The sequence below is a fragment of the Ochlerotatus camptorhynchus genome, unplaced genomic scaffold (assembly GCF_037179485.1).
Source record: "Ochlerotatus camptorhynchus isolate MF236.1 unplaced genomic scaffold, CSIRO-AGI_Acam_v1.1 ptg000309l, whole genome shotgun sequence".
Classification (NCBI taxonomy): domain Eukaryota; kingdom Metazoa; phylum Arthropoda; class Insecta; order Diptera; family Culicidae; genus Ochlerotatus; species Ochlerotatus camptorhynchus.
This window is the reverse complement of record NW_027040797.1, coordinates 343874-361790: the sequence shown is the minus strand read 5'-3', so window position 1 is coordinate 361790 and position 17917 is coordinate 343874. Positions and strand designations below refer to the sequence as shown.

The 17917-nt window shown below is 35.9% G+C and overlaps 1 long non-coding RNA gene across 1 annotated transcript in view; it reads left to right on the top strand.

Moving 5' to 3' along the window:
* Nucleotides 1-1326, top strand: part of LOC135707396 (uncharacterized) — a 181260-nt gene extending 179934 nt beyond the window's left edge. Inside the window, exon 4 of the long non-coding RNA XR_010518228.1 lies at nucleotides 1250-1326. This is a non-coding gene — a long non-coding RNA (uncharacterized LOC135707396). The remainder of the gene's footprint in view (nucleotides 1-1249) is intronic.
* Nucleotides 1327-17917: the final 16591 nt, after the last annotated feature.

The following is a 17917-nucleotide window of genomic DNA, read 5'->3' as shown; positions in this document are numbered from 1 at the left end:
CCCTATAAAGGAAAGTTTACCACACCGAAAATAAAATATATTTTTCGGCTCATTTCTATTTTTCTAAAAATATTAGGAAAAATTACCAAAAATCCAAGTTTTTCCATAGATATCAGGCGAAAATGTTTTAACACGTTAATTTTCTTGAGAATCTCCGAAAACAATTGTTTTTTTTATAGATTCAAGACACTTTTTTCCAATATTTTGAGAAAAATCAAAACTTTGAATAGTAATTTCAAATTCTGGCCATCTACTGAGTTTGCTGTAGAAGTAGGATGTCTATGTCCATCTATGTACTAAAATGAAAAAAATATTTTAAAAATATAGTCCGACAATCATTTACAATTATAATGACAAATTTAGTGAAGAATTGCTTCGAAAAAATTAAAATTTTGGCAAAGTTTAAGTAGAATTTGCTTTCAACAACAATTGCACTTTTTTTGGCGCCATGACAAAAGCATGCCATTTTTTAGGTCATTCGTGACATGTCCGGTAAGGAAATTTGAATCCTTGATCATCATCTTAAAATACATGGATGCCACGGCCCATTCCCTATTGGAATATGTAGGTCAAAATTTTCGAAAGCATATTGGATGATACGGGCAATATTTCCCTGTCTTGTTAATGCGTGTGTGAACAACAACAACAAATTCGAGTTAATGATAGTCATTTTAAAACTGATAAAATCCAGCTATGTATCGCTTCCATTCTAGTTACCCGATGGCAATTTTTCGATAAGAAAATGCTTCCAAAGGTTGTGTAAACTATATAATCATGTTAATTTTCACGAGGCGGTCCTCATTTAATAACTTTATTGTGGTGGTGCATTCTCTTGATAAGTGGACGCAACTGGTTGGACCTGTGGCTGTTGTGTTTTCGACACCTTCTCACGTTTTTTTTTCGGGGGCATGTTATGTCTATTAATTTGATAGCGTGAAATCATATGTGATGAATATTGAAGTATGCAATACTTTTTGCATGATCATTCTCTTCGTTGCAAGGGTTGATTAAAAGAAAGTTGTTGAGTGCTCTCTCATTTAGTTTTTGCATTATGTGATTTTTTTTTCAGCTTAATTTTCATTTAGGATGATGTTATGTTAAATAGTAAAAACTTGAATTTTGTTTCATAATATATATATAAAAAAAAAACTGCTGATTCAGTTTTGACGCTTCATATAACCCATTTGCGATAATAACACAACTTTCTCAAGCAACAATAATAAATCATTACTTTACCTTCTCATTCCAGGTTCGCCAATATGCAATTAAATTAACAAATTATAAAAGAGCACTCTTTAAATGGAACCCAACTCTCGAGGCTGCTGGGTAAGTTGCGTCAAATTTATATTTTTTTTTCCATCATACTTCTTACTTGTTCCACACCACATATTTTATTTTTGTTTCAAGATCGTGTTATTAAACTTATCGCGCAGCCATGCTGTGAGCGTTTTGCGCTGTGCGCAGTTCGTAAATATTAAACGAATCTGATAAGAAGCAAAACATCCGAAGCACCTACTAGCTTGCCCTTCTTGAAGTGCAATTTGAGAGTTTCTTGCAGTTTTTAGCCCGCGAGATCACACACTTCAGATTCACAAATTTCTCTCATTATCATTCGAATGTGTACACTTTTGTACTTGGTTTATTTTTATGAAATCTGTTCGCGCACCATAACTTCATTTTTAATTTTCAATTGTGTCCCATTTGAAGTTGAAGGACCACATGGCGCAAGATCTCACATTTATTTGAGGCCTTTTTCACATTGCCAAGGTTGAACCGCACTGAGACTTAAAAACAGGCGAAAGAAATGCATCTCACATATCGCCCTGGAACCTATAGATGCCGGATCGAGTGCGTGCGTTTGATGCAATCTGTGGGTCGTTGCAGCTGAGAGGCGCCCAAAGCGGAATAAATGAATAAAATATGAGAAATATTTTGCTTTTTATTGCGCTTCTGCCTTCGGTCGCCGTTGGCATATGGCGGTTGGCGGCATGTAGCAATGGGTGGCGGCCGTCGCAGTGTACCACGCCGCCTTTATGAGTTTATGTGACTGTAATGCAGTAGCTTGTTTATCAGTTTTCATTCATGGCACTTTCGGTTTGAGCTCGGCGGCGTAGTTAATATTCAGCTCAAAGAAGATACGATAAAATGCGGATGTAATTTTGGGTACGATATGAAAAATGGATTCGGCTTTGCGACGATGATAATTGTAGTGATATATTTAGATAACAAAATTGTTCATACGTAAAGACCGTAAAAAGTCACCTGAATTGATTAGGGTATTTACTGTGGGCTTGGTTCGACTTTTCATCAATCGTCATCAAGAACAAGGGTCTACATAGATTAGCTCGAATTTTCCGTTTTTTTTTAGTTTCGAGCAGATTTGATTCATTGACCAGTCATTTTTTTTTTAATTTAATCGAATTCCCAGTGAGATTGATTTTTTAGGTTAGAGTTTATACTAGAGTAGAGAGTAGAGTTAGAGGGTAGAGAAACTACAAGCTGCCTTAATTTAGAGCCTCTAGCCGGACATTTGACAATACCAGAGGCCCTTAAATTGAAGATGGCACTAAAGATACTGACATTGGATAATATTCCACTTCCCATGGATTCGAATTACCTTATATATATATATATTTTTATTTATATATATTACCTTATATATATATATATTTTTACAATTTGAATGTCATTAATCGTTGTTGAATCCGTTTGACTTGGGCTTTACTGGACATTTAGTCTATTAATGATCTTTTTCGAAGTAATGAGGGCCATTTGAGCATTTTGAATGTCATTTTTTTTGAGCTTGTTTTCGATCGTTTTGGCTGTTCTAAGGGCATTTAAATTTTTTTTTTTCGTTTTTAAGATATTTTGGTATTTTAGGGCCAATTTATCGTTTAAGGCCATTTTGTCAATTAAATACGAATTATTAAGTTTTTTTTTATATTTTCAAGGAAACTGTCTTTTTAAAACTGGGCGTATCCAGGCAAAATTGTGAAAAAAAAATCGAACTTCAATACCACAAAATGCGTAGGGTAGGTGTACCAGTTATGGATATATGCTCGTATTATGGAGAATTCAATTATGGCCTATAGAATCCTCAATTAGAACACACCATAATACGTATAGATGTATGTGGTACACCCAAGTATGGGAAAATTCAGCCACTCGCACGAGTACCACACACATACAATAACCTGCAAACAGAATACTGAACGAGTGCAAATTATTCCAACCAAGTGACTCTGCACGTAGACTCTGAACTGACAGCAGACGGATTTCACGCCAACTCGTCTTCGGAGTTGGCAGCACCCTCTCAGAACCTTATGAAACTTTGTGGGTGTGGAGATTTAGCAATTTTAAGCAACTTTGAGTACTTATTTTTTTCAAAATTTATCTCGCCTAACATTTGATAAGGGTCAAAGTTTTTTGTCGATTTTTTTTTCAAATCGATATAGCTTAAAAATGACAAGCCCTACAAAATAGTGATGTATGGCGAACTTTTAGCAAATAATGTGAAATTTTATAAAAAAATTTAAATAAATTAAAAAATTGGTTTCTACACTCTAAAAAAATATATTTAAAAATTAAAAGTCATTTTCCCAAAAATGGTACCCCTCAGATTTGCTTGATATTTTTTCTCATGAAAGGCAATATAATTACCTAACTTTTCTTCATACATCGCAAAGTGGGCGCTTTTAAGGAAAAAAAGTTGTTCGAACAATGAATCGTATGAATGAATGTGAAAATCGCTTAGTAGAAATTATGTTTTGAGAAATAGGTACAAAACAATGAAATTTTTGTGTACCAGGTATAGTTTTTACATGACTGAACAGCTCCTTGAGTTCATCGGACATCTTTGTGTATTGATCATTTGATATGAAGCAGAAGTTCAATTTTGTTATGCTTGTATCTGTTTGTTTAACTGCCCAGTCATACAGTTCTTGTGGAGTTGTGATTGTGTTTCCATAATCTCGAGCAAGACTTGCTCTCTTTGCCATTCGTTTGAGAGTTCCTCCAATTGCGTCACATGGGCCTTTCCCATGAGACGTTGCGAAGAAGTGCCATTCTGCTTCCAATCCATACTTGGACTTGAAGTTGCACAAACTGGCAAAATTCTTTTTATTTTTGTAATGAGCCGCTGCTCCATCTGACATGAAAGTAATTTTTGTGAAACTAATAGATTGTTTAATGAAATCTAACAATTTTGATATAAATAATTGAACTGCTATTGTATCATGGGTCAATACTTCTGAAATAATAATAAAGCTTAAATTTTCCAACTTGTTTTCTTTTATGTAGTAAATTTCGAAAGGATGTATCGTAGCTTGATTATTGTTCCAATGATACCCCTGTGCTGAGTTTTGAATAATAAATGAATAATTTTCAGAAAAGTCGCAAATCACTAAAATTTCACCGTTTTGAAGAGAATTTTTTTTATTACTTAGGTAAGATGATTGCTCTTTATGAATAAAATCATGGGTTATGAGCTTTTCAACTTTTTCCGTCAAATATTGAACAAACTCATCTGCAGGTTTAATAATAGTTTCCAAATTACAACGGTCGGTAGTCAACCACTGTTGAAATAAAACATCTTCCATATCATCTGCTTCTAATACTGATGTAAGTTCCCTCACGATACTATCTGTGGAAATGCATTCTTCACATGTACGATAAAAACAATCTATGGTTCTAATAGGACTACTGCAAAGTATTTTTAATTGAATTGTTCCACATTATATGGACCTTGGATCTGATCCGCTGATGGGATTGATTCTAGCGATGGATCTGTATCTGTAAAATTAAAGAAAAGAAAAAAAAAAATATTACCACGCATTAATATATAACGCTGTTAAGGTGATAGTACCATGAACGGGGGTGGTTTTGATAATAGGGGTAACTTTGGTAATGCAGCTAAGCCAAAAATTTATGACTTGAGGCACATCGTACGCAATATTTTGGATAGGAAACCGATGTTCCCTTCCAAAATAATGAATACGAAGAGCATTAAGTCATAACTTTTTGGATTAGCTGCATTATCAAAGTTACCTCCATTATCAAAGACATCCCCGTTTACGGTACATCGAAGCCGCATCTGAATTTTCCCCATGTTTGTGGAGCACGAGCTGCATAAACCGCATATCGTACAGTCGTGAAAATTTGATAGATTGTTCACCGAGGTTGGCCTACCAATCGATCAAATTTGTACGATAAGCGGTTCATCCAGCTCGTGCTCTAAAAAAATGTTGAAAATGAAGTTGTATCTTCGATGTACAATCCTTAAACCACACAGTTGAAACAGTTAAAGTTATTATTATTTACCTAGTGTATCATCAAATTCCTGATGTTCTGATTGCTGATGACTTGTTGATGGTTGCGGCTCTTCAAACTTCCGAGCATGGCTTGATTCTTTTCCATCCGATCGCCTCTTTTTCGGGAGAGGCGGTGCACTAAAATTCCACGACACGATTCACAAATACGCATTGTTACATCCAATTGATGATCAAAGCCCCATGAATGTATTTTCTCTATGAGACTTGATGATAAATTACGTAAATTATTGCGGCTGCAATTGGGATTGTTTATGTTGGCACTACATTGCACCCTTTTAATAATCAATTCAGCAGATTTTTCCATTGTTGTATATATAAACACTTTTTCGTTTCAACAACTATGCAGCACTACACTTTCAACAACTATGCACTACAGCAACTATGAGCATTGTTGTGATATCACCAAACTTAAATATTAGATTATGTCGGTAGAAACAGACTGCGGTGCTTTAAGTTTATACCTTATATCTCTCATGTGACTACCTGCGTTGTTATATAACTGCTATATAGCAGGTAACTTAACGATTATTTTAGGCATGCCTTAAATAATCGTTAAGTTACCTGCGCTATTATATGTATTCACTTGAGAGATGAGGTATAAACATATATGCATATTGCTTACTAATGGACACACCTAATACATAAAAATAAATGAATGATTATTTTTCTAATTAAATTAATCACAAATACATGAATTGAAATCTTTTCATGAATAAAACATACTAAGTGATTTTTACTTAGTTTACCTGTTGATTTGGAACAATTTGAGGGTGGTTTTATAGAAGTTGGATAGAGTGTATGCATATATTATAATACAATCCATCACAGGAAAGTGCAAACCATGCTGAGATGGCTGTTCCTCATTAGAACGTTTTGTTCTGAACTCTTATTGGACGATTTGCAGGTAACTTCTCTGTACCCTTTTCAAATGTTAGGCTAGATTTCGCCCAGATTATCGAAAAGTATACCCATAAAGTTTAATCGAATTTTAATAAGGTTGTGCGCGTATTACTATTCGACTTTGAGTGAAACACGCTAAAAAAAAATTAACATGAAAAAGTTGTTGTTCGAACAACTTTTTTTCCTTAAAAGCGCCCACTTTGCGATGTATGAAGAAAAGTTAGGTAATTATATTGCCTTTCATGAGAAAAAATATCAAGCAAATCTGAGGGGTACCATTTTTGGGAAAATGACTTTTAATTTTTAAATATATTTTTTTAGAGTGTAGAAACCGATTTTTTATTTTATTTAAATTTTTTTATAAAATTTCAGATTATTTGCTAAAAGTTCGCCATACATCACTTTTTTGTAGGGCTTGTCATTTTTAAGCTATATCGATTTGAAAAAAAATCGACAAAAAACTTTGACCCTTATCAAATGTTAGGCGAGATAAATTTTGAAAAAAATAAGTACGCAAAGTTGCTTAAAATTGCTAAGTCTCCACACCCACAAAGTTCCATAAGGTTCTGAGAGGGTGCTGCCAACCACTGGATGAGTTGGCGTGAAATCCGTCAGCAGTAGAACGAATGAGGAAGAAACTGAAAGAAAAAAAAATTCCGAGGCAATTCTCTATAAACATTTTAAATGGTCCTATCTGCTTTGATAGATTCTCTTCATTGACTTTCTTTTTTCATAGCCACTGCTATGCAAACAGATTTCGCGCTAGTTCTACCACATAGTTTGATAAAGGAGGTTCTTATCTAGCGTCCAAAACGTCAAACACAACAGGGAAAGGTTTTGCAGCTGAGTTATTGACGAAATAGAAAGTCGATGCAGAGAATCGATCAATGCAGATAGGACCTATTGAAATGTTTATCTAGAATACAGAGCTGGAAAAAGGGCTTGTCTGCTTTGCTCGATTCGCTTCATCGACTTTCACTTTCGTTAAAAACTCAGCTGCAACAACATTCCTTGTTGTATTTGACGATTCGGACGATAGATAAAAACCTCATTTGTCATGCTATGTGGCAAAAATAGCACGAACATTGTTTGCATAGCCATGGTTATCAAAAGAGAAAGTCGATGAAGAGAATCGATCAAAGCAGATAGGCCGTTTTTCCAGCTCTGTATGGAATTTTTCTACCGAGGTAGAACTGGATTGAATGCTTACGATTTAAATCAGCGAAAGAGATATTTTTGGCTCAGTGATTTGATCGTTTAAATGAGACACTTTACGTTTAAATGTTACAATCCAGGAATCAAAAATATCTCAAAATGATAAAATGATAAGCGATCAACGAGCAGAACGATAACGCTACGTCAGAAATCAAAAGCAATAATGATACAATATTCTTCCCTTTTCTTATGAAAAACTGTTTTTGCAATATAGCTCGCTTGGGCCGGTAGTTGCCTTAACTTTATTCCAGACTTTTGGAACAATTTAAATATCTATAAGCGTGAGTTCAGAAAAAATCATGTGTTGAAAAATGAATCGAGAACCTTTAAGATGTCGCGACGATTTCAGGGAAGTACAGAGACCTCAAGAATTTATGAAAACTTCAGAAATATTTAAGACTTTCACATAAGTCCAGAAAATTTCAGCGAAGTTTAAATCTGTGTATGAAAATTCCATTTATTTCAGAGCAGAACCGAGATTTACAATAGAATTGGGAGTTTCAGGGAAGCTTCGAGAACATCAAGACGGATCAGAGAATCAAAGGGCAGGTTAAATAAATTTTATGGAAATTGCAGAAATCTTAAAGAAGTTTGGAGAAACTCAAGGAATTACCGGAAACTTCAGCAAAACTCAGAGAAAATTTCTGGAACTCAATTAAAATTATATGAAAATCCGGAACGTATTTAATAAACATTTCAAAATCTTAAAAAAATTGCGGAAATTTAGCTTAGCTTATTCGAGAACATCAACGAAGATCTTTTCATTGCACCGACATCTTCATGAAATTCTAGAGAACTTCTTTGAAATTTATATATTTTGAAGTGCAGTGACACATCATTTATTTTTGCAGTGACTTACAAGGAGTTCCGTGGAATTATGGGACAATCCGATAATTATATGATTGTTCCGAAAACTTCAGAAGCGTTAGGGGATTATGAATATATGTATCTGAAAATTTGATGAACCATTCAACATATTTTGGAAACTTCAGGTAAGCATAGAAAGCTTAAGGGATGCCAAAATAAGTTCAGGGAAAATTAGTGACTTAGGGACAATTAATTTCTGTAACACTGTGGATTCCTTTAAACAAATCTGAGAAATTCAGGCCACTCTAGAGAACTTGATGGAAATTCTGAAATATTTTGGGCAATTTTAATAATTTCAGATTCGTCTAGACTATTGACGAAGCAATGAAAAAGTGTCGAAAATTCAAGGGCAGTTTAATTAACTTCAGAAAAATCTTCAAAACTTCAATTAAAATCATGGAATTATATTCTTTGCTTCGTTTTAATTCCTAGAAAATTGCGGGAGCCTAAAAAATTCTAGAAATTTCAGAAAACTTTGAAAATTTCACAGAAGAGCACTGATCCCTGCAAACATTTCAAGAAGTTCACAGAACTTTCAAGTAGTTCTGAAGGCCTTAGAATAGTTATGGAAAGGACTTCAACGGAGATTTTTCATGAAAATTCACTACGAGTTCTCCTTAGCATTCGCTTTGTACTGTCCCGAAACTCTCATGGGATTATTTTTGAAATTCACTTAGAACGTTTATTTAAATTCTCTTAAAAATATCACCTCAAAATACTTAGAATACTTCTGGCAATTCCATTGAATTATTCCTCAAAATTTCGTTGGAGCTGTCCTCCGGATTCAATTTTCTTTGATTTTTTTATGAAATTACCTAGAAATTCTACTCAGTAAGAAACCCTTTGGAAAGATTATCATGATTTTCATTGATTTCATTTCAGATTTCCGTTTGAATCTCACTTCATCTCTTGGAATTCTTTCCACGTTGCAAGTCTCCTAAGAATTTATGTGCATTTCTTCTCACAAATTCCTTAAATGTCTCCTCTTAATTTGTTTGGCAAACACTCCTGGTATTCTGTTCCGAATTCCTTTGACGACCTCCTGGATCTCAGATTTATTGGTTATCCTCTTTTTAGCAGCTCTTTCACCCCTAAGTATTCTCTAAAAATATCCTAGAACTTTTGCTCCAGATTCATTTCGGCCCACAAACATGAAATAATCCTCCGTGTGCCTTTGATATTTTCCGCAGAAGTTCACAGGAGTTCTGCTACTCAGAAATTTTTATAAGTTTTCATTAAAATTTACTTTGAATTCAATTCAGGGTTTTCTTAAAATTCTACTTAAAACTGTCTCAGGCTTCACATGAAATCTGAAAATCCTCAGAATTACTTTGAATGCAGATTGCGCTTGATTATTTCCCAAAGATTTTCCCCCAGATCTTCCCCGTGAAATGAAGTCCTGTGCGAGGAATTTGACTCCAGATTCTTGAATTTTTTAAAAGTATTATGACTTTGAAGACAAAGTTTACCATCCCGAAAATAAAAAAAAACTCCAGTTTTATTTTTTTTTTCTTTGATTTTGTTTTCCGTCGATCTTGCTTTCCGTGCTGAGCGCCAATGCTACCGACACCAAGAAGACAACTTCCTATCGACCCATCAACTCATGAACCGGGGACCAACGGCTTTACTTCCCTTGCGGCGTGATCAGAGATGTTATGCCTCAGAACATCCCGATGGCACCGACTTGGATTGAACCGAAGACAACAAATCAAGAAGACTGGCAATTCTTCCATTTTCTCATACAAACGCTATGAGACAGGTACAATTGACAGGTACGATTGAACCCAGGCCTGCTGGGATGAGAAGTTATCACCCTGTGACCACCCCCAGCGCCGCTGAAATCTGCATGTTTTTATTTTTCTAAAATTATTGGGAAAAATTATCAGAGATCCTAGAAAATTAGTTTTTTTCTTAAATTCAGGAGACAATTTAAAATTTAAAAATATTTTTTCTATGCCAGCATTAACATAAATTGGACCATAAACAAAACCGGAAGGCTAACATTTTTAGATTTTTGAGTCCAACTTTATGCCATAATGACTTACAACATATGGATTTGCAAGTAATTTTTTTTTAAATTAGAAAAATGTGGCTGTTTTTAGATTTTTAGTATATTTATCCAATATTTTTATAAAAATCAAAACGTTATTATTTTTTTCGGAGCCGTGCACATCCCATTAAGTTATTTTTTTTAAATAGGCATTCCAAAACCAAAAGAGAAAAAAAAATCATTTCAATCCTCTGAATTTTTAAATTTATTTGTTGAAGATTAATCCTCTCTGCATCTATAAAGTTGAATGAAAATAATGAGTAAATTTAAATATTAATGATGAGATTCTCTGGGACTTACAGGTATTTTCAGGAAGAATAAAATTACCTCAGGATTCCTGGTGCTCCTTGTGTTTCAACTAGTAATGCCGTGGTCTATTTAATCTTTCGCTTAAAAAGTGCATATCGTACATACCTAAGTGTTTATGAGATACTAATTGGGTAAGTCTAAAATGACTACTTTTCTTCTCTTAGCTCACATTTTAGTCTCTTTATTTACAGCTATGAGTCAGTAATTGGTCCCTTATTTCTTCAACATGGTCTCTCAAATCACTATTTTTGACAGCATGGATCGCTATCAGACCTGTAAATTTATGTTTAAAGCTGAAAAATAAAAAAAAAGTATTTCTTTCTACAAAATTCTCACTCAGCTGTTTGTAACGAATGCAATGACTCATAATGAAAAAATAAACCCTGAGGAGTCATCCACACTTGAGTAAACGCACCTATACTTGTGGTGCGTTAGAAGCGTTAGGTTCTTATACTTGTGTATAGAGTCTCCATAAATTTATGACTACCATGCTATAAAAGAAGTTTGCTCTATCAAATGCAGGTGCTAGATTAGGATTCTCGAGAAATTTCCGTTTGGAGCCATTGTTTACAAATGGTTTATGATGTTGTAAGCGCGTGAGTTAGTATTACATGCAAAATGAATCGATTTTCCCATGCTTGGATAAGGATAAGTTTATTAACGTCTCTTTAAACTGTTCCCCTGCAAGAGGAGAATTTAGTTCATTCGAGACGGCCATGCTTGGGTACACCTACTCTATTAATAATATTTTTAAACTTAGCTGTTGTTGATGTAAATTTTCAAGTGTCAATTTTTTCCAATACAATTTTAGAACTTGCAGAATTTTTTATAATTTGTGAATAGCAAACTATTGTGTGGAATTAAGAAATTATGTTCTGCAAAAAAAAATCCCAAAAAGTAAGTACTAATTTAAAATATCCTAAATTGAACTTAAAGTAGTTGTTCTACGATTTTTGGTCATTCTTAAACGTCATTTTGTCCAATATTAGAAAAGGTAACAATTTTTTTAAGCTTTCAAATGAAAATATGTTTAGTAATATGAATTTAAAGTATGCTTAGAAACATATTTTTTTGTTTAATACTTTTGATTTTTTCACCGCGTGAAGGTTTTTGAGATAATCATCTATTTTAATACAACTTTGTTTCAGACGTCATTTTGATTACAAGAGCTTTGGTCGTGGTTATGATTCATCGAAAACATATGCCATTAAAAAATAAGACGTGGGTCAAAATGGCCGAATTTTAGCTCAAGCTATACTTAGCATACAACATTATGCAATATTTTTTTGGAATTCTGAGGTAGTAAACATTGATTGGTCAGTTGGCGTGGAACTGTTAATTTTGGTATTTTTTTTTTGCGTTTTCTAAGCCATATTTTCGATTCATGGTAAGTTTTGGTGTTTTGCGACATTTTTTCCTTAGAATATTAATGGGTCGTGAGTTTATGAAATTTATCAAAAACGGTTGCCATCAATGGAACTATGGGAGTTTATGCCTTTTAGAACGAACCATCATGTTCGACTTGATCACTTAATATACTGTTAATAATCTTAGTAGACACCTTAGAGGGAGAGGGTCTACGGTCCATTGAAATTTCCTAAAAATTGTATGTGCGACTGTCTACGTAAAGAAAGGGGTTCTAAACCTCTTAAAAACTGACAACGTAGCCTAGGGAACATTCATAAATGACGTAGCTTATTTTTTGTACCAAATTTAAAACCTCCCCCTACCCGTTAAAATACTACGTCATTTAGTGAATCCAAATCCCGGCTGTCGCTGGGCTGGAAATCGGGAAACAGCTAATGGCTCTTCTCGGGAATTCCCATTTCCAGCTGTTTCCCAGGAAGACGAACCAGACATCGGGAAATGTGAATTTTGTTAAATTTCCCGAGAAGCTCTTCCTGGGAAACCCGAATAAATATAACTATAAAAAAAGAGCTTAACGACGTGTTCGGGGTATCATCCAAACCATTTGTGGGATAGTTTACCCATCCGGGATACAGATCGTTTATGGCATTTGTTTATTAGGGAACACTAGTCATTTATGCATGTTCCCTAACATTACAAGTCATGTTAAGGCTATCCCGAGAAAGTGGACATATCCTGATAAGGACTAAAACCCAGTATGAGACACATAACATTACATCAGAATTAAAACTACAAGCGCTTCGTATACTAACGAAAGATTAGGCTGAATATTAGTACTCTAAATCCTGATTTTACGCGGTTTTTTTTTGCCATTTAATCTTGCATCAAATTGCATCTGAATTAAATGCAACTTGTTTCAAAAAATCATAAAAAATATAAAAAATACGGTTGTGCCCATTCTGCATAACGGCAACATTGTTTTAAGGTGATACTCCAAGGAAGCACAGCAAACAAGGAGTAGCAATTTCACATTTGTATGTTTTGTGGAAGCTGACATTTGTGCCTTTAAAGTTTCATACTAGTTGGGCATATTTTAAATCAGTAAATTTATTAAATTATCCAAATCCACATTTTTTGCTTTCAATGTGGATAATTCTGCACTGGAAATTGAAAAAAATCTTCCAGAGAAACAAAATCAAAAAACTTTTGGGTTAACTATGGAGAACATTCAACAGGTTGTTGCAAGAAACTTCCAGGTAAAGACAATATAATCCGGGAAATTCATAAGTAACATCCAAAAAACTCGCAGCCTTGGGGAAGCCAGGAGGTCTTCTCAAGGAAGACGAAAAAAAAAACTGCCTAGTAAATGTTGGAGTAAACTTTGGAAATATCTCAAAGTCAAAGTTTTCTTTGGATCGTTAAGCATGGATCATTAGGGTGGTTCAAAATATAAATTTTGCTTCACCAAGCGCAATCGATTCTAAATCAGATCATTCTTCTAAAATTTGAGCTCATTGTTTTTTTATCGACCTCATACTGCACGAACGATTTAAAGTTTATATGGGAATTACTACGAGAAAAATGAACTTTTTGTTCACCACATCCTAGCGTTTATCCATATTCAGATCCGAATAGATTTGCTGTATAAGTTCATAGGAGCATTTCTCAGCTGATGTCCACATATCGTTGTTCCTCAACACTTTGTATCGGTGTTACCACTTTGTATCGTTGTTACCACTTTGTATCGTTGTTACCACTTTGTATCGTTGGTACCACTTTGTATCGTTGTTACCACTTTGTATTGTAGCAGTTTTGTATTTTCAACGCTATTCTCAAAACCTGTGTGATATTAAACAAATTTATGTTTGATTGAATGCTAAGTTAAGTTAAGCTTAGTTTCATGGTTAACAAGGAAGCTATGTAAGCCAAGCAAAAAATATGAGAGCTCGATGTTTCTAACCAGATTTTGCTATGATTCTTCACGATTTGAGTTCTCAGGATAAAGCTTTTCATATCCACATTATACAAAATAGGTCGATGAGTGGTATCGTTTATTGCCGTTTTTATCATCTCAATTTGATCGTGCTTTCCAAATTTCTATAAAGTCATCAACCACAAGCTCCAATCATCAATAAACAGGGACTGTGAAGGAACATGATTGCCATTCAATAAAATTACCACCCAGTCGATCAGCCTCGGGTCAAATGTTTTGACACCGGCAACATGAACACGAGCGCGCATCGTAAAGAGATAATTTTAGCCAATGTTGTTCAACTCCAACGCAGTAATTTTCGTCTTCTCATCTGAAGAGTGATATCACTTTCACCCTCCGCAATCGCGATTGCGAAATGATAGATACTCACTTTCAATCATTATATGCTAAATCGCAGACTTTCAACACATTCCGGCTTCTACCCAGTACCCTGCTCCCCCAACCGAATAGACTACCACTCGGCACACATCATCTTCGGCTTTTGAACGTCACGTCATTTATTGTTATTATTATTATCATCATCATTAGTGACTCCCTTTTTCCCATTCCCATTCATCGAAGTCGCGCTTCGCGCATGTCATATAGTTTATACACACGTTCGCTGTTGTTGTTATTGTTGTTGTAGTCGTCATCATCGTCAACCATACACATACAAAAGATGCAAAATTACTCACGGAATCTGAAGGCAGGGAAAGAGCCGTGCGGTGGAAAGAAAACGATCATCATAGAAATCTATAACAAACAACTATGAACCAAACTATGGGAGGGAACGCAAACATAAGGTTCGTCGTTTGTTCTGACGTTGAATGCGTTGCGGCGCACAATCTTCTTCGCGGTCGTGGTCTTTCGAAACATCGTATCGCTCGGTGGCATCTCCGTTCGTCTCATCTCCACGTCAAGCTCGCTGCTCATAAGCATAAACCAAAGCATATTTTAGCTGACTGAATGAGCGACGGTGTTGGATTGATTTATGCTTTGTTTATGTTTATGTTCCTTGTCATCCACTTTCGTTGGTGAGACCTGGATAAGGGGCTGTAGTGGAGGATGAGCATGAGAAGTGTTCTTCGGGTTGTGTTTTCTCCCTATGCTTTCGGTGTGAGAGTTGGGCTTTCCATTTCGTTTGTTTGATTGCTTCATTTTAACATGTATTTATTTTAATGGTATTGGAGTTTACCGTCGTCGTGGACTGTATTATGAATGAGTTTGTAAATGCACTAATCGCTACGCATTATGATAATAGATAGATATTGTTGCGTGTATTAACGTATTGTAATTAATTGTTTTTCTTAATCTTACATAATTTATACCATGGATCATGGTTCACTGATTGATTTAGAATCATACAAGACGGAATCTTTATGTTGGAATAACTTAATTAATCATATTGGTAAAATATTTTGAACCATTATTAAAACCAATGATTGGATTTTTGCTATTGAATACCCACCCTGATGATGAAGCTGTTGGTTCAGCAGGATTCGATGTATGTTCGTTTAATTTTGAAATTAGATTTTTAAGTGTTGTTTCAGTTTTATTTTTGTTATTGTAAAGTCAATAGTTTCGCAGTTCTTGTTGTAAGTAGCCATAATTTGATTTAAGGGTCCACATGTAGCATAATTTGTACGATGGTGGTTGGAAAAAAATATTTCGATTGCGCAGTTGTCGAGAAGGTACATAAAAATTAGTTTTGATTAAAGTTCTACTGAATCAATACGATGCGAAACGATATCGTTTTCACATGAGCCTATTGCAAATTCTCGACGCTGTTTTAATGTTCGAATGTTTGTAGGCATGCACCGCTTCATAAGACGGAAGAGGTAATCTTGTCCAACCTAATTTACGAAGTGCAAAGAATTGCTTTTGTACCGATTCTATTCGTTCTTCGTGTGTTATTGAATAAGGTGACCGAATTTGCTGCAATATTCCTGTATTGACCTCATCTGGGCAATGTACCGTGTTTTTATCGTGTACGAATCATGAAAATTATAGCCAAATCGTTTAATAAAACCAAGCATGTTGTATTCCCTGTTGATGATTGTATTGTATATAATGATCACTGAATGTTATTTTGGAATCTATGATAATTCCTATGTCTCCGTCATAAGCATAAATTTCATCACAATGAGCGAACGCTTTCCAGCCAGGTGTTCGGATCCGATTATGAGGTTTTTCGTTGCGATCGGAATCCAAACAACAGCCGAAAATCTACTGGTGGAGGCGTTCTTGTGGCTGTCCGTTCCGGATTGGAGGCGAGAGCAATCGAAAATGAATCGTGGAACAGTGTGGAACAGGTTTGGACAGTTATTAAACTGGGCGATCGCACATTATTTTTGTGCGCATTGTACATGCCTCCAGATCGAGTTCGTGATCTTGAACTCATCGAGACTCACTGTCAATCAGTCTTCACAGTAATGGAAAGAGCGACTCCAATTGATGAGCTATTCATTCTTGGGGACTTTAACCAAGCAGGCGTTTCGTGGAGACCATCCCATAGCGACTTCCTCTATCCAGATCCAGAACGTTCTGTATTTCATGCAGGAGCTATCGGCCTTCTCGATAACTATAGCGTAGCAACGCTTTCTCAAATTAACTACGTAGTCAACGAGAACAACCGTAGTTTGGACCTCTGCTTCGTGAGCACTCAGGACAATGCTCCGTTCATTTCCACAGCACCTTGTCCACTAGTTAAGCTTGTTCCGCACCATCCTCCTCTGATTGTCACTGTTGAGGACAATCTCGTTCGTGATTTCGATAGTCTTCCTGCTGCGGTTTCTAATGACTTTCGAAAGGCCGACCATCGAAGCATTGTAGATGTGTTGTCAAACATGCACTGGGAGAACATTCTCGATCATGACGACGTTGAGGCCGCTGCGCAAACTTTTTCTCATGTCTTGGCATATGTCATTAACAGACACGTCCCGAAAAGAATTCAACGCAAAGACTCTCACCCTCCCTGGCAGACGATTGAGCTGCGTAGGTTGAAGTCGACCAAGAGAGCAGCATTGAGAAGATTTACGAAGTATCGCACGCTTCCTCTGAAACATCACTACGTGAGGCTTAATCACGAGTATCAGCGAGCCAGTCGTCAATGCTTTCTGCGATTTCAACGAGGTATTCAGCGTAACCTTAAACTACACCCGAAATCCTTCTGGAACTACGTAAACGAGCAACGCAGAGAATCTGGCCTCCCATCGTCAATGGAATTGAACAGTGAAGTCGCTTCCACTCCGCAGGATATTTGTCGCCTTTTTTCTGTCAATTTTGCCAGTGTGTTCTCTGATGAGAGACTAAGTGACGACCATGTTTCCCTCGCAGCCAGGAACATCCCACTAAATGGTCAAACGCTGAGTGCAATTGATGTCAACGTTGAGATGATTTCTAACGCTGCAACGCAGCTCAAATCGTCCTTTAACCCTGGACCCGACGGAGTTCCGTCCGTGTTTTTGAAGAAACATATTGCTTGCTTGTTAACTCCACTTCACCGTCTATTCCGGATGTCTCTCTCCAGTGGTATATTTCCATCCTTCTGGAAATGTGCACACATGTTTCCTGTCCACAAAAAGGGAAGCAAACGAGCCGTGGATAACTATCGTGGAATTACATCGCTGAGTGCTGTTTCGAAACTATTCGAGCTTGTTATTATGTAACCGTTGCTCTCTCACAGCAAGCAGTATCTGAGTGCTGATCAACACGGGTTTACTGGCGGTCGCTTTACTACCACCAATCTGCTATGCCTCACATCCTACATTACCGATAGTATGACTGAACGGGTACAGACGGACGTTATATATACCGATCTATCCGCGGCATTCGATAAGTTGAATCATGACATTGCGTTTGCTAAACTCGACAGGCTTGGGGTGAGTGGTAATCTCTTAAGTTGGT